Source organism: Protopterus annectens, chromosome 15.part0 (genome assembly GCF_019279795.1).
Source record: "Protopterus annectens isolate FY-2018-M chromosome 15.part0, PAN1.0, whole genome shotgun sequence".
NCBI lineage: Eukaryota > Metazoa > Chordata > Ceratodontiformes > Protopteridae > Protopterus > Protopterus annectens.
This window is the reverse complement of record NC_056749.1, coordinates 152,367,734-152,389,875: the sequence shown is the minus strand read 5'-3', so window position 1 is coordinate 152,389,875 and position 22,142 is coordinate 152,367,734. Positions and strand designations below refer to the sequence as shown.

At 34.2% G+C, this 22,142-nt stretch overlaps 1 pseudogene; it reads left to right on the top strand.

The window, feature by feature from the left end:
* Positions 1-299: 299 nt before the first annotated feature.
* On the top strand, positions 300-21,931 carry LOC122789805 (annotated as a pseudogene).
* The last annotated feature ends 211 nt before the right edge of the window (positions 21,932-22,142 follow it).

Sequence of the window (22,142 nt, the reverse complement as noted above, 5' to 3'; positions counted from 1 at the left end):
GTTTTGAAGGACTTATGGCTGTTTGGGAGAAGTATTATGTTGAAATGTATGTTGTGTAACTGGAGGGGAGGATGTAAACAATGCAACGAGGCTTAGGAAGCCGGGTGTATTTGTTCCTGCCCTGCATCCTGTTGTAGATACCTTCATTAGGACTTATGAAGGTGAGATAGCAAAAGTTGTTTATGAGCAGAAAAGGAATGACTTTTATAATTTGACCAAAGATGAATATAAATCTCTGAAAGAAGAGTAGGGACAACATTATCATCAGACCGGCGGATAAAGGGGGTGCAGCTGTGATCATGACGAGTACCAAATATGAAGAGAAAGTGAGATGTATGCTTAATGATCCAGATACCTACACAGAAGTAAAAATGTGTGAAGTTAAAAAGATCATTATAAATGTGAATGACAGGGTTGAGGAGCTGTTTAGGTCATGAGTGATTATGGAGGAGACATACAATTTTGTGAAGACAACAGATCCTGTTATACCCATGATCAAAGGATTGCTGAAGGTGTATAAAAATAGAAAAGATCCACCATTGAGTCCGATAGTCTCTGGCAGGGGCTGGGTGACAAGTGTATGTCAGTATGGGTTGAGGGGAATCTGAAACCTGCATTGGAGTTTGCACCAGTGGTATTAAAATACATCCCCCATTTCCTGACTTTTTTATACTCAGAAATGTCTGACCAGCAGCCACTTGGACATTTGATCTTGGTTACGCTTGATGTTAATAGTTTATTTACTGCTATACCCAACAATGTGGGGATTAAAGCAGTTAGTGACTTTTTGACTGGGAAGGATGTATGTGCCCCCCACCCCCACTTTAATATTCTCACTCTGAGATTGCACTACAGTGGGGAAAAGGAAATATGTCCTTACCCTGCTGTACCACGATCTAAGCAACAGTTTGCTTAGTTGTGCCACTATTACCTCCAGGCTTACCTGTAACTGAAGTACCTACAGGTCATCATGGACGTAGTACTTGCTGTAACAAGTTCATGCCAAAATGTGATTCCTTACTCAGTTACACTTGCATAAGCCCCTTAAGCCCCTCCCTACCCATACCTCATTTCCTCCCAACCTTCCCGCCATCCCCATTTAAACCTTTCCTCCCCCTACCCTTTTTACTCCTACTAATATAGTTATCTAACCCCACTCTGAAGATATCCCTGGACAAATTGGTTTATTACCAAACCTCATTTCTTCAAGAGTAAGCTTTTATTATGATTAAAAAATGAAGTACAGTTAGTTGCATTGGTTTCAGATATGGTTTATGCTGCAAGATCTCACATTTCCATAAAATATGTGCCACTTTGGCCAGGTGAAAAGGTTTTTATCATATGCACATGTATTAAATGTAACTTTCATATATAAATTATGCAATTGTTTCATATATAACTTAAACTGTATTGCAGTAGGTGATATTCTAAGTCACTTAGGTAGAATTGAACTTGTGTGTTCTGTAATGTGGTTATAGTTTTCCCCAAAGACAGAACCTAATAAATTTGCTTCAAGTATAATTAGTGTCTTAAGAAGTGATCTTGTTACTATGAGACCTGCCCTTGGAATAAGTAGAGATGTGCAAGTCAGTAACTTGCCTTTGTAGTTAATTACAACCAAAGTCATGCTACCAGACATGTTCAAAAAGTTATTAATGAGGTGTAGAGTATGAGCTACCCCTATTATAAAAATTAATGCCCCACACCAAAGGTATGAAATGATAGTTTATGAATTTGAAACTATCATCTATAAAGTTTATGATGCATCATTTGGATTAGTAATATTTCTTGAAATTAAAATTAATTAGTCTTGCAAGATGCATATTCCTATAACACAACTAAAAAAGTGAGGTAATGTTGAATGAATATAAAATGTGTAAGAGTAAACAGTTCAGTTTATTATTAGGTGGACATCCTATCATGGACCACTTGAACTATTATACAACCTAAATCACAAAGATGCATTTTCAAGTCTGTTCCTAACTTGAAAATCCTTAGCCAATTTTTTTTTTATTTAGTTTTTAATATCATAAATACAGAAATGGTAATTCAGTCTAAAAAGTTTAAGCAAAATTAAACAAAACTACATGTATTATTTTCCTTTAGCTTATAATGTATTGCAAAATCAGTAAATACATGCAGAAAAACTTTCTGTGTACAAAAATACATTTACCTTTCACACAACTGGATAGCAGGGTTTTTATGTTTTGGCGGATGCCTGTATGCCGTAGGTCCATAATCTATCATTTTTTCAACAAATTGAGACTTGTGCCGTTTCAATACTGAGATGGGAAATAATGCCGAATAGAAGCTTTCAATAATGCATGTATCAATGTCCAAAGAAGTTAAAACCAAATACTTTCATATAAACTACATAATTTTTAATCTGTAGACATTAATCCTTTCTGCTAAGCATATTTAGCTTAGCAGAATATGTTGCTATGATAACAGTAGTTGCCCTGACTGTATAAATAGAGCAGTTATATACGTAAACTTACTGTAACAGTAGATGCTGCAGTAGCATAAGCTATTTGGCATATATACATTGCTTAGCTTATAACCACTGACTAACTTTTAAAACTTCAGGGCATCCCTGTGTATCCTACCTGCCACAGGGTCAAGCAGAGACACACAGAATACAGTTTAGGTATCTTAATCTTCAAATCTTTCTTGCTGATGAAATATGGTCCCCCTGTGGGTTTTGTGGAACTGAGAGTCTACTAGTGACCACTCCAACTTGGGAAGATAAGGACCTCTAGAAAAATAAACTTTTCTACTTCATTTTCTGAGGGGGAAAAAGTGCTTTTCTGTGAAAATGTGTATATTATATTAATGCCTTGCTGTTCTCTATATCATTTGAGCAGAATGATGAATACACTAACAGAATAATGCTGGTCATTGATTTAATATGTAATACCATGGCAACAATATGGCTGTTGTTATATTATTTGTTATTGGAGGTGTACGTCCTTAAAGCAGATTGGTGCTATATGGTTTTAAAATCTTTAGAGGGGAAAAAAAAATCAATATTTTTTGCAAGCATTGTTGTCTGATAAATTCATATCAGTTAACTTTTGGTGATGTTTAATGTTCCATTTTCACAGTTATGTACCCACGTCTCAGTTCTCACTTCTCTTTGAGCTTAACAGTAGTCAAGGCTTTGACTATAAAGAAATGGAGAAATGATGCTACACCTTCATTTAGAGAATTTATACCTACTGTGACTGTTGTGTGTCATAAACAAAATGTCTACTTTTAAAAGAAAACAAAATAACCACAAGATACAGTTATTGTAAAAAAATGAACCTCATTAATAGAGAAGTATTATTCTATGTTCTATGACCAGTTTATGTTGTTTATCTTTTTAATTAATTTTAAGAATGTATACAGCTAGAATTAATGTAGTCATGTGTAAATAGTTAATTGTATTATTATGTTAATGTGTTTGTTCCTGTATATAACATTTCAGTAAAAATATTTTAAAAAAAAGCTCTGTTATACAATCACATTAAAATATCTCAAATTTTATATAACGGCAATAAGAAAAGTAATTTTCTTAAGCAGCTATGCAATCAGAATACAAAAGTATATCGTTTGGTCCTGCTGACTACAGTGAACCTGCTTGTCTGGAATTGTTAATCATGAAATAACCTTGAGTAGCACTACATTTATATGTTGCTGTTTTTCATAATGGACAAGGGTGCTACTACTGCATGGATGAATTTGTGGGTTCCCATCCATTTGACCAGATTACATTTGAAAAAGTTAAGAGAAACACTTTGCTTTATGTGGAGAGAAAAATTATTCCAAGGAAGTATGATTCTCTGATTTATATCTGTCCCAGCAACACATTTTTTTTATGTTGCATCTTCTTCTTTTGGCTGCTCTCGTTAGGGGTCGCCACAGCGGATCATCTGTTTCCATTTCTTCCTGTCCTCCGCATCTTGATCTGTTACACCAACCACCTGCATGCCCTCTCTCACCATATCCATAAACCTTATCTTAGGCCTCTTTTCCTGTTACCTGACAGCTTCATTTTTAGTATCCTTTTCCCAATATGCTCTGCAACCCTCCTTAGCAGATGTCCAAACCAACATAATCTTGCCTCTCTGCCTTTGTGTCCAAACCTTCCAACCTGGGCTGACCCTCTAATATACTTATTCCTAATCCTGTCCACCCTCATCACAACCAGTGCAAATCTTAACATCTTAACTCTACCCCGTCCAGCTCTGACTCCTGCCTTTTTGTCAATGCCACTGTCTCCAACCCGTATAACATAGCTGGTCTCACTACCCTCTTGTAGACCTTCCCTTTCACTCTTACTGATACTCGTCTGTCACAAATCACTCCTGACACTCTTCTCCATCCACTTCATCCTGCCTGTACTCTCTTCTTCACCTCTCTCCCACACTCACCATTACTTTGAACTGTTGATCCCAAGTATTTAAACTCATCCACCTTTGCCACCTCTACTCCCTGCATCCTCACCATTCCTCTATCCTCCCTCTCATTCACACAAATACATTCTGACTTAGTCCTGCTGACCTTCATTCCTCTTCCCTCTAGAGCATGTCTCCACCTCTCCAGGGTCTCCGCCACCTGTTCCCTACTCTCATGTTGCATAAGAGATAATATCTCTTGAACATGTGTTTATACCACCGTTGGGCTTTCAGATATGCAATAGGTCAGAAAGGAAAGGATCTGTAGGGGATCTAAATGCTAGGCAGAAGTCACAACTCAGCAACCTGTATGAATACAAAAATAGGTACACGGCCTTGAGATAATCTATATATGTTTATAATCAGTATATGTTTTATGATTTAGGCTTATGATTTTTTTTTTTTAGGTTGGGTGAGAGGTTGGCATAATGGTTAAAGTGTTTACCTTACAGATGCAAGGTGCAGGGTTTGATTCTCATATGAGGTAATTTGCTACTCTTAAAATAGCCCACAAGGGCAGTTAGCCTAGTACTACTCTATGAATCTTTAGTGTTAGTTTTTGAGTGTTCAAGTTTGTGACAAGTGTTTGGACAGGTACGTGCCAAAGGGGGCATTATACACAATGATCGGACTAATAAATGTCTAATACAGTTAAAAGGACTTGGATACTATATCTTATTAATAATCTGTGCAAATTAAAAAAAGGCCTTTCTTACAAAAGTAGATAGGAAGAGCAGTTTGCTGTCTGCATAGATTCCCAGGGTTGCCAACTACTGGATTGATTTTCATAAGGGGGTATTATAAATGTGACAGCTGCAAGAAATGTTATTCTCCCCAAATTATACTATTACACATTTTTTGGTAGTTAGGTTTACTTAAGGTTTGACATCAGCAACTTACTGGGGAAATACTCTCTTAGTGGGTCTCTGTTTCCACTGGAGAGTTAATACAGTCATCAGAAAACGTGGTCAGCCATAAGCCCATAACACTGGGTTTGAGCTCCAAAGTCAACACCAAAGATGAGTAGCTTAGTGACACTGCCGCAGGGTATACCACTGATGACAGGTCTTCAGGTAATAATGGAGCCACTGACCCTAATTTCCTGGGTTCTATATGTGAGACAATTTGCTATCCACAGAATTGCATAATGATTTACATTTAGCTGGCAGAACTTCTAAACAATACATAACTGTGGAATGGTATGAGATATTAGATATGCAGTGTCTAGTGAATTTCTGTCATCCATTGAATCAGTAACCTTCTTGAAGAAATCATCCAGGGTGATTAGTCAGAATTTGCCCTTGATAAAAAATGATCTGACTCGGGTCAAGGGTTTGTGGGTTACCTATATCTTTGCTTATGAATTCCATAATTATCATTTTCACAGCCTTACAGAAGAGGCTCATCAAACTTATTCATGGGTCAATATCTTCCTGGGTCAGTTGACCCACCCTTGTACAGGGGGATGACTGTCACTGTCATCCATTCATCCAGCACATGATCTGTAGGCTGATACTGAATAATTCCTACAGGGGTTTTGAGAGGTCCTGTTTTAGGCTAGACAATAAAAAGTGCGTTTGACCTTGGATAGTGCCTTAATGAATTGTTCTTGTGAGATTTTTCTGAGGGTAGGTGTAGATGGAGGTATGCGATCTGAGAATGATGGGGAGAGGGAGGGAGGTGATCTTTGAGTAAAATGTATCCGCTACTAGATTGGCCATGGCCTCATGGTCTGAGTAGGTAGTGTTACTTACTGCTAGCTCCCTGCAGTGTTGGGCATTGTTTATGAGGTTTCTAATATAGTTCAATAAAAGCTTTGTTATTATCTTTCATGCAAGTCGTTATTCTTAGCTAATACCTGCCATTAGTTGATTTGTTTGTAGGCTAGAGTTCCTTGGTTAGTTTAGCTTCTTGTAATTTAGATTTATTTTTGCATGCAGTGAGTTTTTTTTGTATTATAGATCCTGTTTATATTAGGGTTCCGCTATAGGGCTTTTCTTATTGAATGTGACATTGCATTTATTTCTCATGGAGACAGAGGTGTCTATGCAGCTATTTACACATGCAGACAATTGGGTAGTGAGAGATTCTGCATAAGCAGTGGGGTTACTGAGGTGATGAAGGCTTTTAAATATAGCCCAGTTATCACTCGGTTTTAGTAAATTGGTCTAAAAGTAGTTGCTGAATGAGGTACTGGAGGATGCGTATGGCTTCCATCTTACCGTGAGTGTGACTGTTTTTGGTCTGATTTGCCCAGGTAAGAAGCTGCAAGTGTTGGAGGACAGAGCTTCCTCATATTAGTAAGGATCAGGTCTAGGACTTTGTTGTCACTAGTTGTCAGCTAAAGTGGTACTAAATGGTCCAGAGAGTTTTTATTGTGGCGAATCCTGCCACCTGATAGGCAACTGACTGTGACCCTCTCCACTGGTGTGTCTTACTATGGAGACACCTATTACTAAGATATTGAACTGTTTGGAGGTTTGCCTTATGGGTTTTTGAATTAAATCAGTGTGACTGAGTTTGATTCCTTCTACCCCACTTGCAGCATGTGGCTAAGCAAATCATTTGATCAGGCAGTGCACACATTGTCCTTAAAAGGGTCATTTAACAACCATCAGCCTTACCAGTTGAAAAGTAAGTAAAACTGGAAAAAAAATTAAATGAACAAATAAATAAATAAATAAAGGTTAAAATTAGTGATACGTTAACTGAGTTAAAGCTCTTTGTTAGGAAAGTAAATTTGAGCCTTTTATACAAAGACTCCACCAGTGAGACCTATACTGGTGGAACATCTTTAAGCTTGAAAAAGAAGAGCTGTTTTAATCCCCCATTACACCCCCTATTAAACACCTTTGAAAAAATATGTTGCCAGGAAATATATCAGAAATTGAAGGAACATAAACCAAAATATTTTAATTTAACTAGGACTGAGAAATTACTTTTAGAACAATTGAGAAGTAATGATAACTTATGGTTTATGAAACCTGACAAGGGGGAAGGCATGACTGTTGTAAACAAGGTTGACTATAATAATAAGATTTTTTGCATGTTGCAGGATGAAACTAAATATGAATGTGTGTCGAAGAATGAAATCAACATATCTTATAGGAAGATCAGATTATTATTAGAAGATTCACTACTTCAAGGTGCAATCAATGAAGAAATGTATAATTTTTTGTATATTGAACAACCTATCATTCCTATTGCCTTTGGGATTCCCAAGACTCATAAAAATGTAAGTGACCCACCTTACCGGTTAATTATTGCTGGTAATAACAATGTTACATACCCTTTGGGGGTGTTTGTGGACCGTATTGTTAGGAAAAGCTTGCCTCCCATTGAGCATATATTGATTGACTCCTGGGATTTCTTAAAAAGAATCAAACATGAATATTATGATAATGAAGTGTGTTTTTCTACTTTTGACATGGTTGATTTATTTACTTCCATTCCCCATGAGAAGGGCTTAGAGTTCTTCCATGAGGCATTGGTTGAAAAGACAAACTTGGGTAGTACAATGATCAACTTTATTATGGTCTTGATGGAAGTTATTTTAAAAAAAATTTTTTTTATGTTTGAAAGGGAATTTTTTCGGCAAGTTGCTGGTGTAGCCATGGGCAATAGTTGCGCCCCCCTCTTTGCTAACTTTGTTATGTACAAATGGGAGACCAATTTTATTTTTCGGAGTACATTTTCAGATAAGTGGTTGGTTTACCTCAGGTTTTTAGATGATTTATTTATTTTATGGAAGATAGATGGTTTCCATGAATCTTTTATGGAATTTTTAAATGACAGATGTGAGTATTTTAAATTTACAGGTTCCTTTGGGTCCTCTAATATTAATTATCTAGATGTATTTTTGTACAAAGACTTAGCAAAATGTTGCTTCCAGTCTTGTATTTACAGGAAACTGACATTTTCAAATGACTATTTAGCTTTTTCTAGTTGCCATCCCTACTATGTTAAGAGGAACATTGTGAAGGGTCAAATGGTCCGAGTTGTGAGAATGTGCTCTGATATTGATTCTGTGATTTCTGAAATGGACAAGTTGTATGATATGTTCAGAGCTAGGGCTTATCCCTTGAAGTTTGTTAACGATATCAAGGAACAAGTAGTTAATGAATGGGGTTTGAGATTTAAACCATTACTTGGTACCACTGAGATTACCCCTGTAGTTGACAGCAACAAAGGTTTGGACTACACTAAATCTATGGTGTTGATTGAGGGTGAAACATCTTTCCATGTTAAAAATATTATCTTGAACAATTGGAATATGTTCAAGTGTAATCAAGATTTATGGTCAACTGTTGGCAACAAACCCTCTTTTACTTATAAGGTTAGCAGGAATTTAAAAAGCTTACTGGAAAATTATGGGCAGGTTAAGAAAATCAATAACAGGGGGACAACAAAGTGTGGTGCCTGTGAGTATTGCAAATATATTATTAGTACCCCTTCGGTGTTATTGGGACCTTACAATATTGAAGTAAGGTTCAGGATAGGGACTTGTAACACTTCAGGAGTTGTGTATTTAACAGTATGCCAGTTTTGCAAACAGTATTATGTAGGAAAGATGGAAAGGAAGTTATGTAGGAGGATTTATGAGCACCTATATAACATTTCCAAACATGATGAAAAAACGCACTATTTAAACACATTAAAGCTTTTCCTGAACACTCTTTCCAGTTTGGTATTCTCGAAGTAGTAGGTAAGGATATAAGGGGGGATGATTGGAACAACCAACTTCTTAGGGCAGAAGCTAGATGGCAATTAGAATTGAATGCCACTGTTCCACCTGGCCTTAATGACCATGTTAGTATCAAATCGGAGCTCAAATTTTGAGCTTATAAATTGTGATAAGCATTTTATATTGCTTTTTTGGTTTCAGTGTATTTTTATATTTTTATATCATAGTGTGTCATTAAATTTATTTTATGGTAGTTAAACCATCTATTTCATAGTATTAAATTAGTGTATATATATTATAAAGGGTATCATGTGACAAGTTTCATGTTTTAGGTTTTAGTACATTTTATTATATGAGCCTTATTATTATATTAATGTGACATAATATTTATAGTAATTATTATAGCATTATGGCAGTTTCTATTACCCATTTTATTCACCATTTTTCTCCTTATGGACCTTTTCACTTTAAGAACTGTTTTGTTTTGATGATTGGTCATCTGTTTCTTAATTGTGGGCAAGGTTTTATATTTAAGTGAGTGTTTTTTATGTAATTATTGTTCTGATGAAGTCAACTGATGAAAGCGCTTAACCATTTTGTCATTTATTGTGAAAATAAACTTTGTTCTGTGGTTGGAGGACTTTGGCTGCGAGGTGTATTTGTTTTTGGATTTGTTTTGTTGTGTTCACCTGGTTGGCACCGATTCTTGTTTAGATTTATTTTTGCATGCAGTGAGGTTTTTTTTGTATTATAGATCCTGTTTATATTAGGGTTCCGCTATAGGGCTTTTCTTATTGAATGTGGCATTGCATTTATTTCTTATGGAGACAGAGGTGTCTATGCAGCTATTTACACATGCAGACAATTGGGTAGTGAGAGATTCTGCATAAGCAGTGGGGTTACTGAGGTGATGAAGGCTTTTAAATATAGCCCAGTTATCACTCAGTTTTAGTAAATTGGTCTAAAAGTAGTTGCTGAATGAGGTACTGGAGGATGTGTTTGGCTTCCATCTTACCGCGAGTGTGACTGTTTTTGGTCTGATTTGCCCAGGTAAGAAGCTGCAAGTGTTGGAGAACAGAGCTTCCTCATATTAGTAAGGATCAGGTCTAGGACTTTGTTGTCACTAGTTGTCAGCTAAAGTGGTACTAAATGGTCCAGAGAGTTTTTATTGTGGCGAATCCTGCCACCTGATAGGCAACTGACTGTGACCCTCTCCCTGGTGTGTCTTACTATGGAGACACCTATTACTAAGATATTGAACTGTTTGGAGGTTTGCCTTATGGGTTTTTGAATTAAATCAGTGTGACTGAGTTTGATTCCTTCTACCCACTTGCAGCATGTGGCTAAGCAAATCATTTGATCAGGCAGTGCACACATTGTCCTTAAAAGGGTCATTTAACAACCATCAGCCTTACCAGTTGAAAAGTAAGTAAAACTGGAAAAAAATTAAAATGAACAAATAAACAAATAAATAAATAATAAGCTCTGAAAATTAAAAAAAATATATGTATGGGTAAATCTTTATAGGCTGTCTCAAGCCACAATAAGCCATGTTTAGGTCTAGTACAAAGAGAACAGAACAATTCACTATAGGGGTGTGGCCAGGATGCTGAAGAGATAGGAGCAGAAATCTTCAGCTCTTCAATAACATATAATTTTTTCCTGGAATTTTTAATACTTTCCTGTCAAAAAGTTATCTGAAAGCATACACCTCAGACAAGAAAGATGAGTCATAGTAAAAGTAACTCACATGAAACTGCAGCGAAGAAGGAGCTTCATATACTTCTAATATTCAGGAGTTATCTCTGAAAATGGATAAAATGGACAGTAAGCTTGAAAACTATATGGACAAATGTACTAAACAAATGGAACTGTTTAAGGAGACACTCACTCAACAAAAACTTGAAATTTCTGGAATGGAGGAATCCCTAAATGATATAGATAAAAGACTGTCAGATGATGAACATAATACAGAATTTCTCCTAAAACAAAATACACTCCTTTTGGCCAAGCTAATGATCTGGAGAACAGATCATGAAGAAATAACATAAGGATCTTTGGACTTCCAGAGAAAATCAAAGGGAATAACATATTAAACTTCCTGGCAACCTGGCTCCCCAATATACTTGATTTGAGTGAAGCTATGTCTTTTGGAATTGAGAGAGCACATAGGTCTCTTACAATGCCTCCTTCAGAGAAAAATTCCACCCCAAGATCTGTAATTGTTAGATTCTTTTTTCACTTGATAAAGAACTAATACTTAAGATAGCATGTGCAAAATCTCCTATCAAGTTAGATGGGAAAATAATTAGGTTTGATAATGACTTCTCCCCTACTGTTATTTCCAAAAGAAAAGAATCTCTGCCCATCATCAAAGAACTTAAAAGAAAGCAAATCAAAGTTCACCTGCTTTTTCCAGCTAGACTTAAGATATTTCTACAGGATGAAACTAAACTTTTTGAAGGCACAGAGTCTGCCTTTGCTTTTCTAAAATTAAAAAAGATAATAGATGAAACAGAAGAAATGGACTGGAGCAACAGTATACTGAAAAGGCTGGCTGAGAGAAATGGCTGGAAGACACAGCAAAAGAAGAAAAAGTTAAACAAAAAGTGACCTTTTAACATATCCAAGTACTCACTGTGAACATGCAAGATATAGTCCTATAATGTTTTAATAATACTTATTGTGTAATTACTGCATTTTTTACCGTTTTCTTCACTCATTTTTATATATATTTACATGATCTCAATCCAAATGGAAGGAACCATCTTAAGACCACAATGAGGTAAATACATACATTCTATTTCACTCATTTATTTAACTAACAACTATCAACGATATATTTTAAATAATTACTAAGGTCTTGAGTTTAATCTACTAGATTGTATTCTATGCCATATCACTTATTGTTGCAGTAGGGATCTTATTCTTTTTCTTCCTGTAGATGCCTCCTTGAGTAATATTTTTTTTATTGATTTATAAGGTTGCTGTGTGTTATGACATTTGTGGCTATGGTTGGACCTTTTGGTCTGTCTTGATCACATTGCATTGTAATTATGCTGGGTGGATATGGTATGGGCTTGGATTTTATTTAGACAGGTCTTATCTTGTGACTCATTGCCTCATTTTCTTTACTTAAATACCTTCTTGGTGGCAAGACATGATACGTTTAATATGACAGCCTGCTTCCAGCCTGCTTTTGATGTGTCTGTAGTAGATTTAGTGCCCCATGTAAGCTGTGGTTGAATTGTCCTGTTGGGAGCCCTTTGAGTACTCCCTTGTATTGGGGAGACTGAGTTGTTGAGTGGTGCAGTTGTCCAGAATGCCTTTCAAAATGAGGTAAGCTAATTTCTTGCTATATATGTTCTTTTATGATTGAAGATGTCTATTTGTTTAACTTTATTGCTCTAGGCAAATTTCCCTGACTTGTTTGGCTGCTCTCAGTATGTTTGTGATCACCTTTCTGTCATTGATATATAGCTGGAAGTTATATATTTGATATCCTTGGATCTAGGGTTCCTGTTAAACTGATCTATAGATAGGGTATTACATTGTTGATGTGTTAGGGACATGGTTCTGTCTTTTGGGACTTTGGGGATGGCCCTCTAGTAATTTTGTGGATGGCTTTACCGTGGAGATAAATGGATATTTACTCTTTTCTCCTTTTTTTGGTGAGTTGTATCTTTGTGTTTCTGGGGGATGCCTTAGACTTATTGCTTTGTTGTAGTGTCAGGTTTGTGTGGTTATTCAGCATTTGCAATGGGATTGAGATATTTTTAGCAGCTGGTACATAACAGCATGGGGTGTTTTGAGAGAGGCAAAAAATGTATTTGACAGCTCGAGCTGTTTTAAATATTTTGAAGCATTTTCCCACCTCAGGGCAAGTTATAAGAGACTTCTCTTTTTTAAATGAGTATTTCCCTGGTTACGCAAGATAAGGGGCATGACCAGATGACAGAGAATAGTTTGCATTCCTCATATACAAAATGGTAACTTGTTGCAATGTATTAATGTATTAATGGTAATCAACAAGTACTAGTGACATAGAAAGGCAAACTCAGCTTGTTTAAAAAGTGTACTCATTTTTGAATATCAGTAAGTCATCATTGTATAATAAGCGGGTTTTATTTAGCATCTTCCTTATCAACGGTAGTTCTGATAATTAATTTCAACAGGTAATATGTATTAGTTAACTACAACACTTCAACTCTTGCTTATTAGCCAGGTCCCAGTCACCTTTCCTCTAATTATCAATCAGCCAAATTAGAGAATCTATTATTATTTGTTGTAACCCTTAAAAATTTAGAATGTTTTTTTGTACTAATTCCTCATACTAAGCACGTGGTTCAGATTGTTTCATTGTCTTTACATGGGACAGCTAACTTCTAGTCCTTAGCATTTGTATAGACGGTGCCTAGAGGTTAAACAATGTTGCAAGGCTAGCAGTTATTTTTTTATTTATCAAAATATGTTCATTAATTGTGATACTGAAATGGCCACCTGTCAGCTTTGAACAGCTTTGTGAATAATTTTTATCAACAAATTCAAGCACTAGGGGAGACATCTTAAGTGCACTGCAACAGTTTTGTTAAACTGTTGTAAAGAAAACATGCTAGGACTGTTGTTGTTTGTAACCTATGTAATTATTTTGTTGACCTATGTGTAATTGCATTGAACAAATATTTGTGACTATTGCATTGTACATTACAAAAATAATATGTTCAAGCATTTGATTCAAAACTGCAATATGTAGAGCAGTGGTAATGATATTGCAGAAGACCTACTTTAATGTCTCATTTGAAGTGCCTATTTTATTTTGCCATCACTTTCACTTTCTCATGATCGTAATAAACACACAGTGATGGTTATCAAGCTGTGCAGTGGGAATAGCAATGCATTTTATGACTCAATAGACTCAACAATTCAGTTTACATGGTTCTGGAGTGATTGGTTTAAAAGCTGGCACACTAACATCTTTCCCTTTCTCTCTCTCTTTATATTTTTTAAAAACCTTCACTATGTCCTTGAGTTAACAGTATTCATGAAGTTAAGAAATGATTTAATAAATACTGAGCAATGAATGCTTGTCATGGTTTGTGCCATTGTTTGTCAGTGAATTACTTTTTATCAGTGCTAACTCCAGTTTGATCACCTTGCAAAAGGCTAATACTATAGGTAATGAATACCAACTCTATATAATCTCTTGATCAAAATGCATATTGCCTATTGTTACTGAATTTGTAATTCTTTGACGCAGAAGTCAGAATACTAAACTATTTAATGCAATGATACTGCTATATTTTTGGTCAGTGCTATTATATTTATTAAATATCTGACATTTATTAATTATCAACAATAGTAACACAACTGAATGTACATGTTTCATAAATATGCCTGCATCTACCTATTGCAGTGCATTGGTGTTACTCATCATAATCTAGAATGACCTATAAATATTATCTATGCTATGTTTGCATTTTATACTAAGACTATCTATGTTTGTGTTTTATACCAAACTTGCCTCTTACTTGCTGTGTCACTCAGATCATGTCATTTCATTAGATAGTTCTCAAAAGCACAAGAGGTGTTGAACTGGGTTTCTTGTAAGCATTAGGATTACTTACTTAGCAATTACCTATGAATGAATACTCATAAAATGGTCATTCTGCCATATGCAGAGGATCGTTTGGATATTTAGCAATTACTTGTACATTTTTTTCTCATAAAAAGATTCATACCTAAAAGGAGAGGGAAAGGGAAGAGAGGAGAGAATAGAAGCACAGAATGAAGGGTAGATGGAAAATGGCTGGAAAATATTTCATGCTTTAGTAAGGAATATTTATGGCTTCACATATTAAAACTATTAACAACTATGGTTTAGTGAACAAGTGTACTATTTGAAATATAAGATGCCATAGTATAAAAACTGGCAGTCAGGTGTAAATAGACAAAATGAACTCGCATACAAGGAATCTAGCAGACTCTAACAGATAGAAGCAGATTTAAAACAATGATATTAAACACTTCAAAAAGAATGTAAAATTGGATATTTTTCATCACAGTATCTATATTACTAACCAGAGTTAAATACTTTATTTAATATATAATTGTATTGATGTATAATGTTTAACAACCTGAAATAATTCACTTCTTAAGTGAGAGACAAACTAAACTTTATAAAGAAAGCTCATTAAGCACCTCAATTATTTGAATTATTCAAATAACTTATTTTGTATTTTGAATAATTTCAGGTCTTTGTAATCATTGATAGCAGTAGGAAATAAAATAGAGGCAGAAATCTGCTTGTTCAATGGACAGTACATACACAATATATATATGTAAGTTAGTAAGATTGTAGATGTCCATGTGCACTGTTTACCTGTATTCAATTTCTGTTGACTCAATATATTTAGATGAATCACTACTTCACTGTATCATATGAAAAGAAATTTGGTAATAACCAGTATCTATTCATTTTGGTAAAACTGTCTGATTACACTGGGATAGTTTAAAGGCAATGTCAATTTTAAAATTATTAACATTACTTATTCCCATCATATAGTAGGAAATAATGTAATATTTACCTAGTCATGCTTTGGACAACTGTACAATATGTGCACATATATTAATAACATTTTCTTCCATTTATCTTTAAAGATAAGAACTACACAAAAAGCATATGCTATTGATATTCTACTCATCCATCCAAACAGATTGCTTATTACGCAAGACAATTTCATATGAAAATACTTAAAATAGTTGTTATGAAGCATAACTGACTAAGCAATCATAAGGGGAAACATACAAAAGAGTTAATTAATCACAGTCAAAACATTTTAAATGCTATTACAACTGAAATATTTATACAAAACCTAGACACTGAATAGCAGAGTTAAACTTATTCTGCTTCTTAGATAATACTTCTAAGTCTTGCTTTCTATCTAATCTGGAGTTGGTTACTCCATGAGGGTTAGATGGATTAAAAGTGTATTATGTAATAAAGTTCTTGTTTTAAATGTTTTTATGTTGGTGTCTACAGATAAATGTTTTCTATTTAATATTAATTTAAAATGTTTACTTTCCCATTAATAAGTTATATGTTTATATTTCTAGTGGTTTATTAGAATTGTATGTCATTCAAATCAAAAATGGAAAACAAAACATACACAATTTAACAATTAATTACAAATAAATGCCTTAAAGTGTTTATCAATTAATATAAATGAGTTGAATAATAGTTGTAAAAGAGCTAGTTTTTATACATTTTTGAACCTATACGCTATTTTTATTTAGGAAACACATCTATTAACAAAATATTTAGATAGGATGATTAATAAACAATATACAGTAATAGCTAGCCCTCAATTCAACCAAAAAAAGAAGAAGAGTACTTATTTTGGGGAAAAGTACATTATCCACACCACATATATTAAATACTTATAATGATGATAAGGGTATGTTTGGTCTGGTTAATATCTTAATAAGAAAATATAGTTATTACTAAATGTGTACTGGATTCCTGCCATAGGAGTGAAAACAGCCAAAAATCACTTAGATTAAATACTTCAACACTTCAAAGATTATTTAGTTATAGCTGAAGACTAAGTGAAGAGGACACTAATACAAAGGGAAAATGCAAAATATTGGCACCTGCAAAAGCATTAAAATGTGCATAAATATACTTAACATTAAAGACTTTAAGCAATTTTTAGTCAAAGATTATCTTCATTTTATTCATTTTTCAAATAGATTTGGTACACAATCACGAACTGATAGAGTTCTTATCTCTGATGATTTAGTCACATATGTAGATAATGTTAAAATAGTGTCATGCCCAATTTCAGATCATAGCATCATTTTATTTGATCTTTTATTGACATATTCTTTTGAAATGTGCATAATTATTATACCAGCTTATATAATACAAAATACATATCAATAACATGTATTTGGGATGCTCTTAAATCTTATCTTTATGGGTGAATCATAAATTGGTTTTCACAAAAAAGGAAACATTAGGATAGAGATTTAAAAGAGCTGAAAGAAAATGAATAAATTAAAAAGCGAACACCAAAATAGGGAAACATAATAATAAAACATTGTTACAAACAATAAATGACTTACAAAATACATATTAAGAAATTTATATCATAAGATAAAATAAATATGCAGAAAATAAAATTAACTAGTTATTCAATAAACCCAAAATAATTAAGTAACATAGCATCTAGAACCAAAATGATAATAAAATAAAATCATATCAAAGAGACATATAGGCAGAATAAAAATAAAAAGTTTAGTGCAATTGAAGACATATTAAATGAATTCAGAACACATTATATTAAAATTAATTGATTCAACCCCAAAATGGAAAGAATCAATTAAAAATGTATTTACAAATATACCAACTATATATTAACACAACAACATCTAGAAATAATTAATGAGCTTACATCTATGATGGAACTTATAACTCAAATACATAAATTAAAAAACAATAAAGCCCCAGGAAATGATGGGATAATATCAGAACTATATAAATTGATGCCCAAAAATGTTCTGAAAATCTTATTACAAACATTACAACCAGATAAAAATGCAATGGTTATCCCTCCTTCATGGAAATATACACTAGTCTCCCCAATTTTGAAATCTGATAAAGAATCAACAGAGTGTATATCATATAGACCTATATCATTACTAAACATTGATTATAAATTATTCATGTCCATTCTAGCTGATAGGCTTCAACAATTCCTACCACATTTAATTAGTAAAGATCAAACTGGCTTTGTTAAAAACAGGAATAATTTTGATATCAAAAGAATCCTAATGATAATTGATTATACCAACAAAATAAAATATCAACTAATGATAGTAAGTTTAGATATTCATAGAGCGTTTGATACAGTCAGTTGGGACTATCTCTTGCTAATATTACAGGGATGTGATTTTCCAATAGATTTCCTACAACTTATAACTAAATTATAAGAGAACACTTTGTCCTATATAACAATAGGCTCTTATATTTCACAATCATTTCCAGTTAATAAAGGTTCATAGGTTCAGAAGCTCATAGGTTGGTACTAGGCTATCGGCCCTAGGGCCTATACAAGCCTAGCCATAACAATTCCCTGGCAAATCCTTCCCACACTATTTACTTCCCTGGACCCCTCTCTAGCAGGGCGACTGACGTGATCCCTGGGGTGAATTTCCTTTCTCCCATCCAATCATCAAGGTTCCTTTTGAAGAGGGCCAAAGAGGTGTTCTGCTTGACATGTATGAGCAGTCTATTCTAGAGTCTGGGGAGTATCTGGGTCAGGAACCTATTCCTCCAGCATGTTTTGTTTATTGTGATGACAAGGTTTAGATGCCTGGAGCATGTGGCACTTAGGGATTGGGATTTCTTTAAGTTTAGCATGTCCAACAGCTCTGGGTTTGACATGGCCTTGTATGTTAAGCAGAGATCACCTTGGACTAGACGATATGCAACAGAATATAGCTGGAGTTTTTTAAGGCGGTCAGCATAGGGCATCTGCTTTAAGCCTGTGATTCTTTTAGTGAGGTATTTCTGCGGCCTTTCCAGTTGTTGCAGATGTCTTGAGAGGTACATACCAAATGGGGCGTTGTATTCTATAATGGGTCTAATGAGGGATGAGTACACTGGGACAATGACCTCCTTTTTTTCTGGATGAAAAGCCCTTAGTGATGAGGTGTGCCACATACAAGGATTTCCTGACTGTTGTGGCGATGTGGTTATTGAAGGTGAGACCACTGTCCACCTGTGTCCCTAAGTCTCTTATCACACTTTCAGTGTTTAGTGTACTGCCACCTATGTGGTAATTCACGGGCACATGTTTTTTCCCAAAGGGGATAACTATACATTTCTTGGCATTGAGCTTGAGCCCATGGCTCTGGCACCAAACATCTGTTTCTGTAAGGCCCTTTTGTAGAGTATCGACATAATTTGGGGATTCAATAATGGCTCCCAGTTTGCAGTCATCTGCAAACTTTGTTAGCCAGAGTCCCTTAGTGTTGGCCTGTACTTCAGCGAAGTAGATGCCAAACAAGAGAGGTCCCAGGACTGAACCATGAGGCACTCCACTTGTCACTTGTCTGGTGCTGGATTTGAAGTCAGCCACCTTTACAGTGTGGGTTCTGTCAATAAGCCATTTGACAACCCAACTGGTTCCCTCTTTCCCTGTTATTATTCACCTTAGTTATGGAACCTTTTGCAAATTATATAAGAGAAAATCCAGGCATTAAAGGAGTTCAATTGGGACATAATTTAAATTCCAAAATACTTTTATTTGCAGATAATATCTTACTAACATTAGCAGATAAAAACAATACTCTCAGTTTTTTATTTAAGGCTATCAGAAATTACAATCTATATTAGGTATTACATTTAATGAGGATAAAACAAGTATTTTATGTATTAATTCTAACCCTATTAAAATACCACAACAATATTCTAAATATTTAGTGCCTGATGACAAATTAAAATATTTTGGAATTGATCTAACTAAAAATATTAAAGATATAATCAACATAAATTTTAGTAAAGTTTTAGAAAACATTAAAACCTTACAAATTACTGGACTGCATTTGATTATACATTGGAAGAAATATATTTAATTATAAAAATGTTTATATTGCCCAAAATATTATACATAGTTCAATTTCAAGCTCTCCCTATCCCAAATCAATAGATAAAATAATTTAATACTCTGATAATTAAATTTCTCTGGTATCCTAATAGGCCTAGATTAGCAATTAAACATCATCAACACAGTTGGTCCAATGGAGGAATGCAGATATCTAATATTGAAACATATTCTACCTCAGCTATTATAAAAACAGTTATTTTATGGGCTAATAAAAATTATTCTGCCAATTGCAAAGGCATACAAAGGTACGTAATCATGGAGAATACTTGAATAAATTATAATGCTTATAATAAAATAAACTATAATACTTTTGTTTATTAAAGGACTATTTACTAGTATCTCAAAATGTAACAGCAAATCTATCATACAAAATAATACCATTCAACACTTTTAAAAATCTGGTTTTCAGGGAACCTGAATATAGGGCTTGGATCTTTTTAATCTTCCCTTTGCATACCCACAAAATAATATCAGCACTTTCAACACATTTACAGTGGACAAATTTAAAGAAAAACAATTACTATTTTGGATTCAATTAATGGAAAAACAAAATATTTACTCACTTGATGATATACTAAACAAATTCAGCTTAAATCGAGAGCTATGGATATATTTACAAAACTGCAGATTTGCTGTAGAAAGATTATCCTTGGTGCAAGTTTCTGTTAAAAACTAGATTCCAAAGCTTATTGAATAGTTGATATTATCAATTCACCATAACCCTCCTAAGAGAAATTATTTATCTAAAATTTATAAAATTATTAAAATTAAAACAGATTTTTGCCATGATAATTATTGGGATTATTTCATAACAGTAAATGATTACTATCCAAGTGAAGCTGAGAAAAAATAATACTTACATCTTCTTTTCAAACCTTGAGATCACCAAGATGGAAATTATTCTCTTGGAAATTTATCTATAAAGCTTTTATTACACTGCACAAATGGAAATGGTAACGGGGGAAAAATTGGTTGTTGGAGATGCACTCTAAACATCATAGCTTATTGGCAACATATATGTGAATGCAATGTAATTAAACCTTTTTGGAATAATATTAATTATTTTTGCAAGCACATTTTAATGATAATTTTCATTTAAATAATTAATTGATTTTGTTTAATACCCCCTATTCCTTCATGCATCAAGAAAATGGATGTCCCTCTTCGTTGGTCCATCTTAACAACTGCAAGAAAAGTAATAATGAAGCTGGAAAAGTAATTCCATCCCAACATTGAAAGAATTGTACAGCATTGCAACTGAAACTTGTCAGATGGAGATTTCAACAATCAAAGACAGAAGCACTAGATGGAACTCTGCATTAAATTCATGGATGCAGCTTAAGAGATTACTGAACAAGATGACAACATATTGATTTTTTTCTCTTTTTAGAAGGTTATTGTGCAACTGTTCTGCATTATTAGATTAATGGGTAGACACTTTGTAAATAGTTGTTTTATTATTTTTTGTCTGTTTTACAATTGTTTATATCTGATTTTTGCATATGTAATATATTTCTGTTGTTTATTTTAAAATCTTAATAAACCATTTAGCAAAAAAAAAAGTTCTAGTACAAAGATTATGACACCTAATGGCGAAAAGCCAAATGAATTTGAATCTGGCATCTGTCAGGTTCTTCTGGAGTTAGAGATGAGCTCTGACTTGAAGGCTTATCTGCAGGGACTGAACATCACAGCTGCTAAGGAAACTGAAGTCAGGAATACCAGAAAAACAATTGGCATCTTTGTTTCAGTTGTTCAGCTTAAGTCATTTCAAAAATCCAGTTGCATCTTGTGCAAAAACTGGAAAGGTAGTTCAGTGTCAAGCACATAGTGGTCATTGCACAGTGGAGAATTCTGTCCAGACAAACTTGAAAAAGTCACACAAAAAAAAAAAAACAAACAAACAAAGTAATCCTAAGTGATGTGCATGATGCCATGTTTGAGGGCTTGGTCTATCCTAGGGAAATTTGGGGGAAAAAATACAGGTGAAGTTGGACAGCATCAGGCTTATTAAGATCCACTTGGAGAAGGCACAGCAGAACAACATAGAACATAAATTTGAGACATTTCCTGATGTGTACAAGAAACTCACAGGTTAAGATGCCATTTTTGATTTCCCAGAGTACCATCACCTTTGAAGTGATGGGCACTGTGGTATGATTCAGGTTCTGTAAAATGCTCTTGGATATATACAGTGAGTCTGTCAGTTACAGCAAATGAGAGTACTTTGTTCTATGTTTTTCTCTTGGTATAATGTTGAATTTTGTTTTACATCTGTCCCCTACTATTTTTGTGTTAATGAAAGATTTTGTACATTAGATCAGAAGACTGAGACACTGAGTACTGACA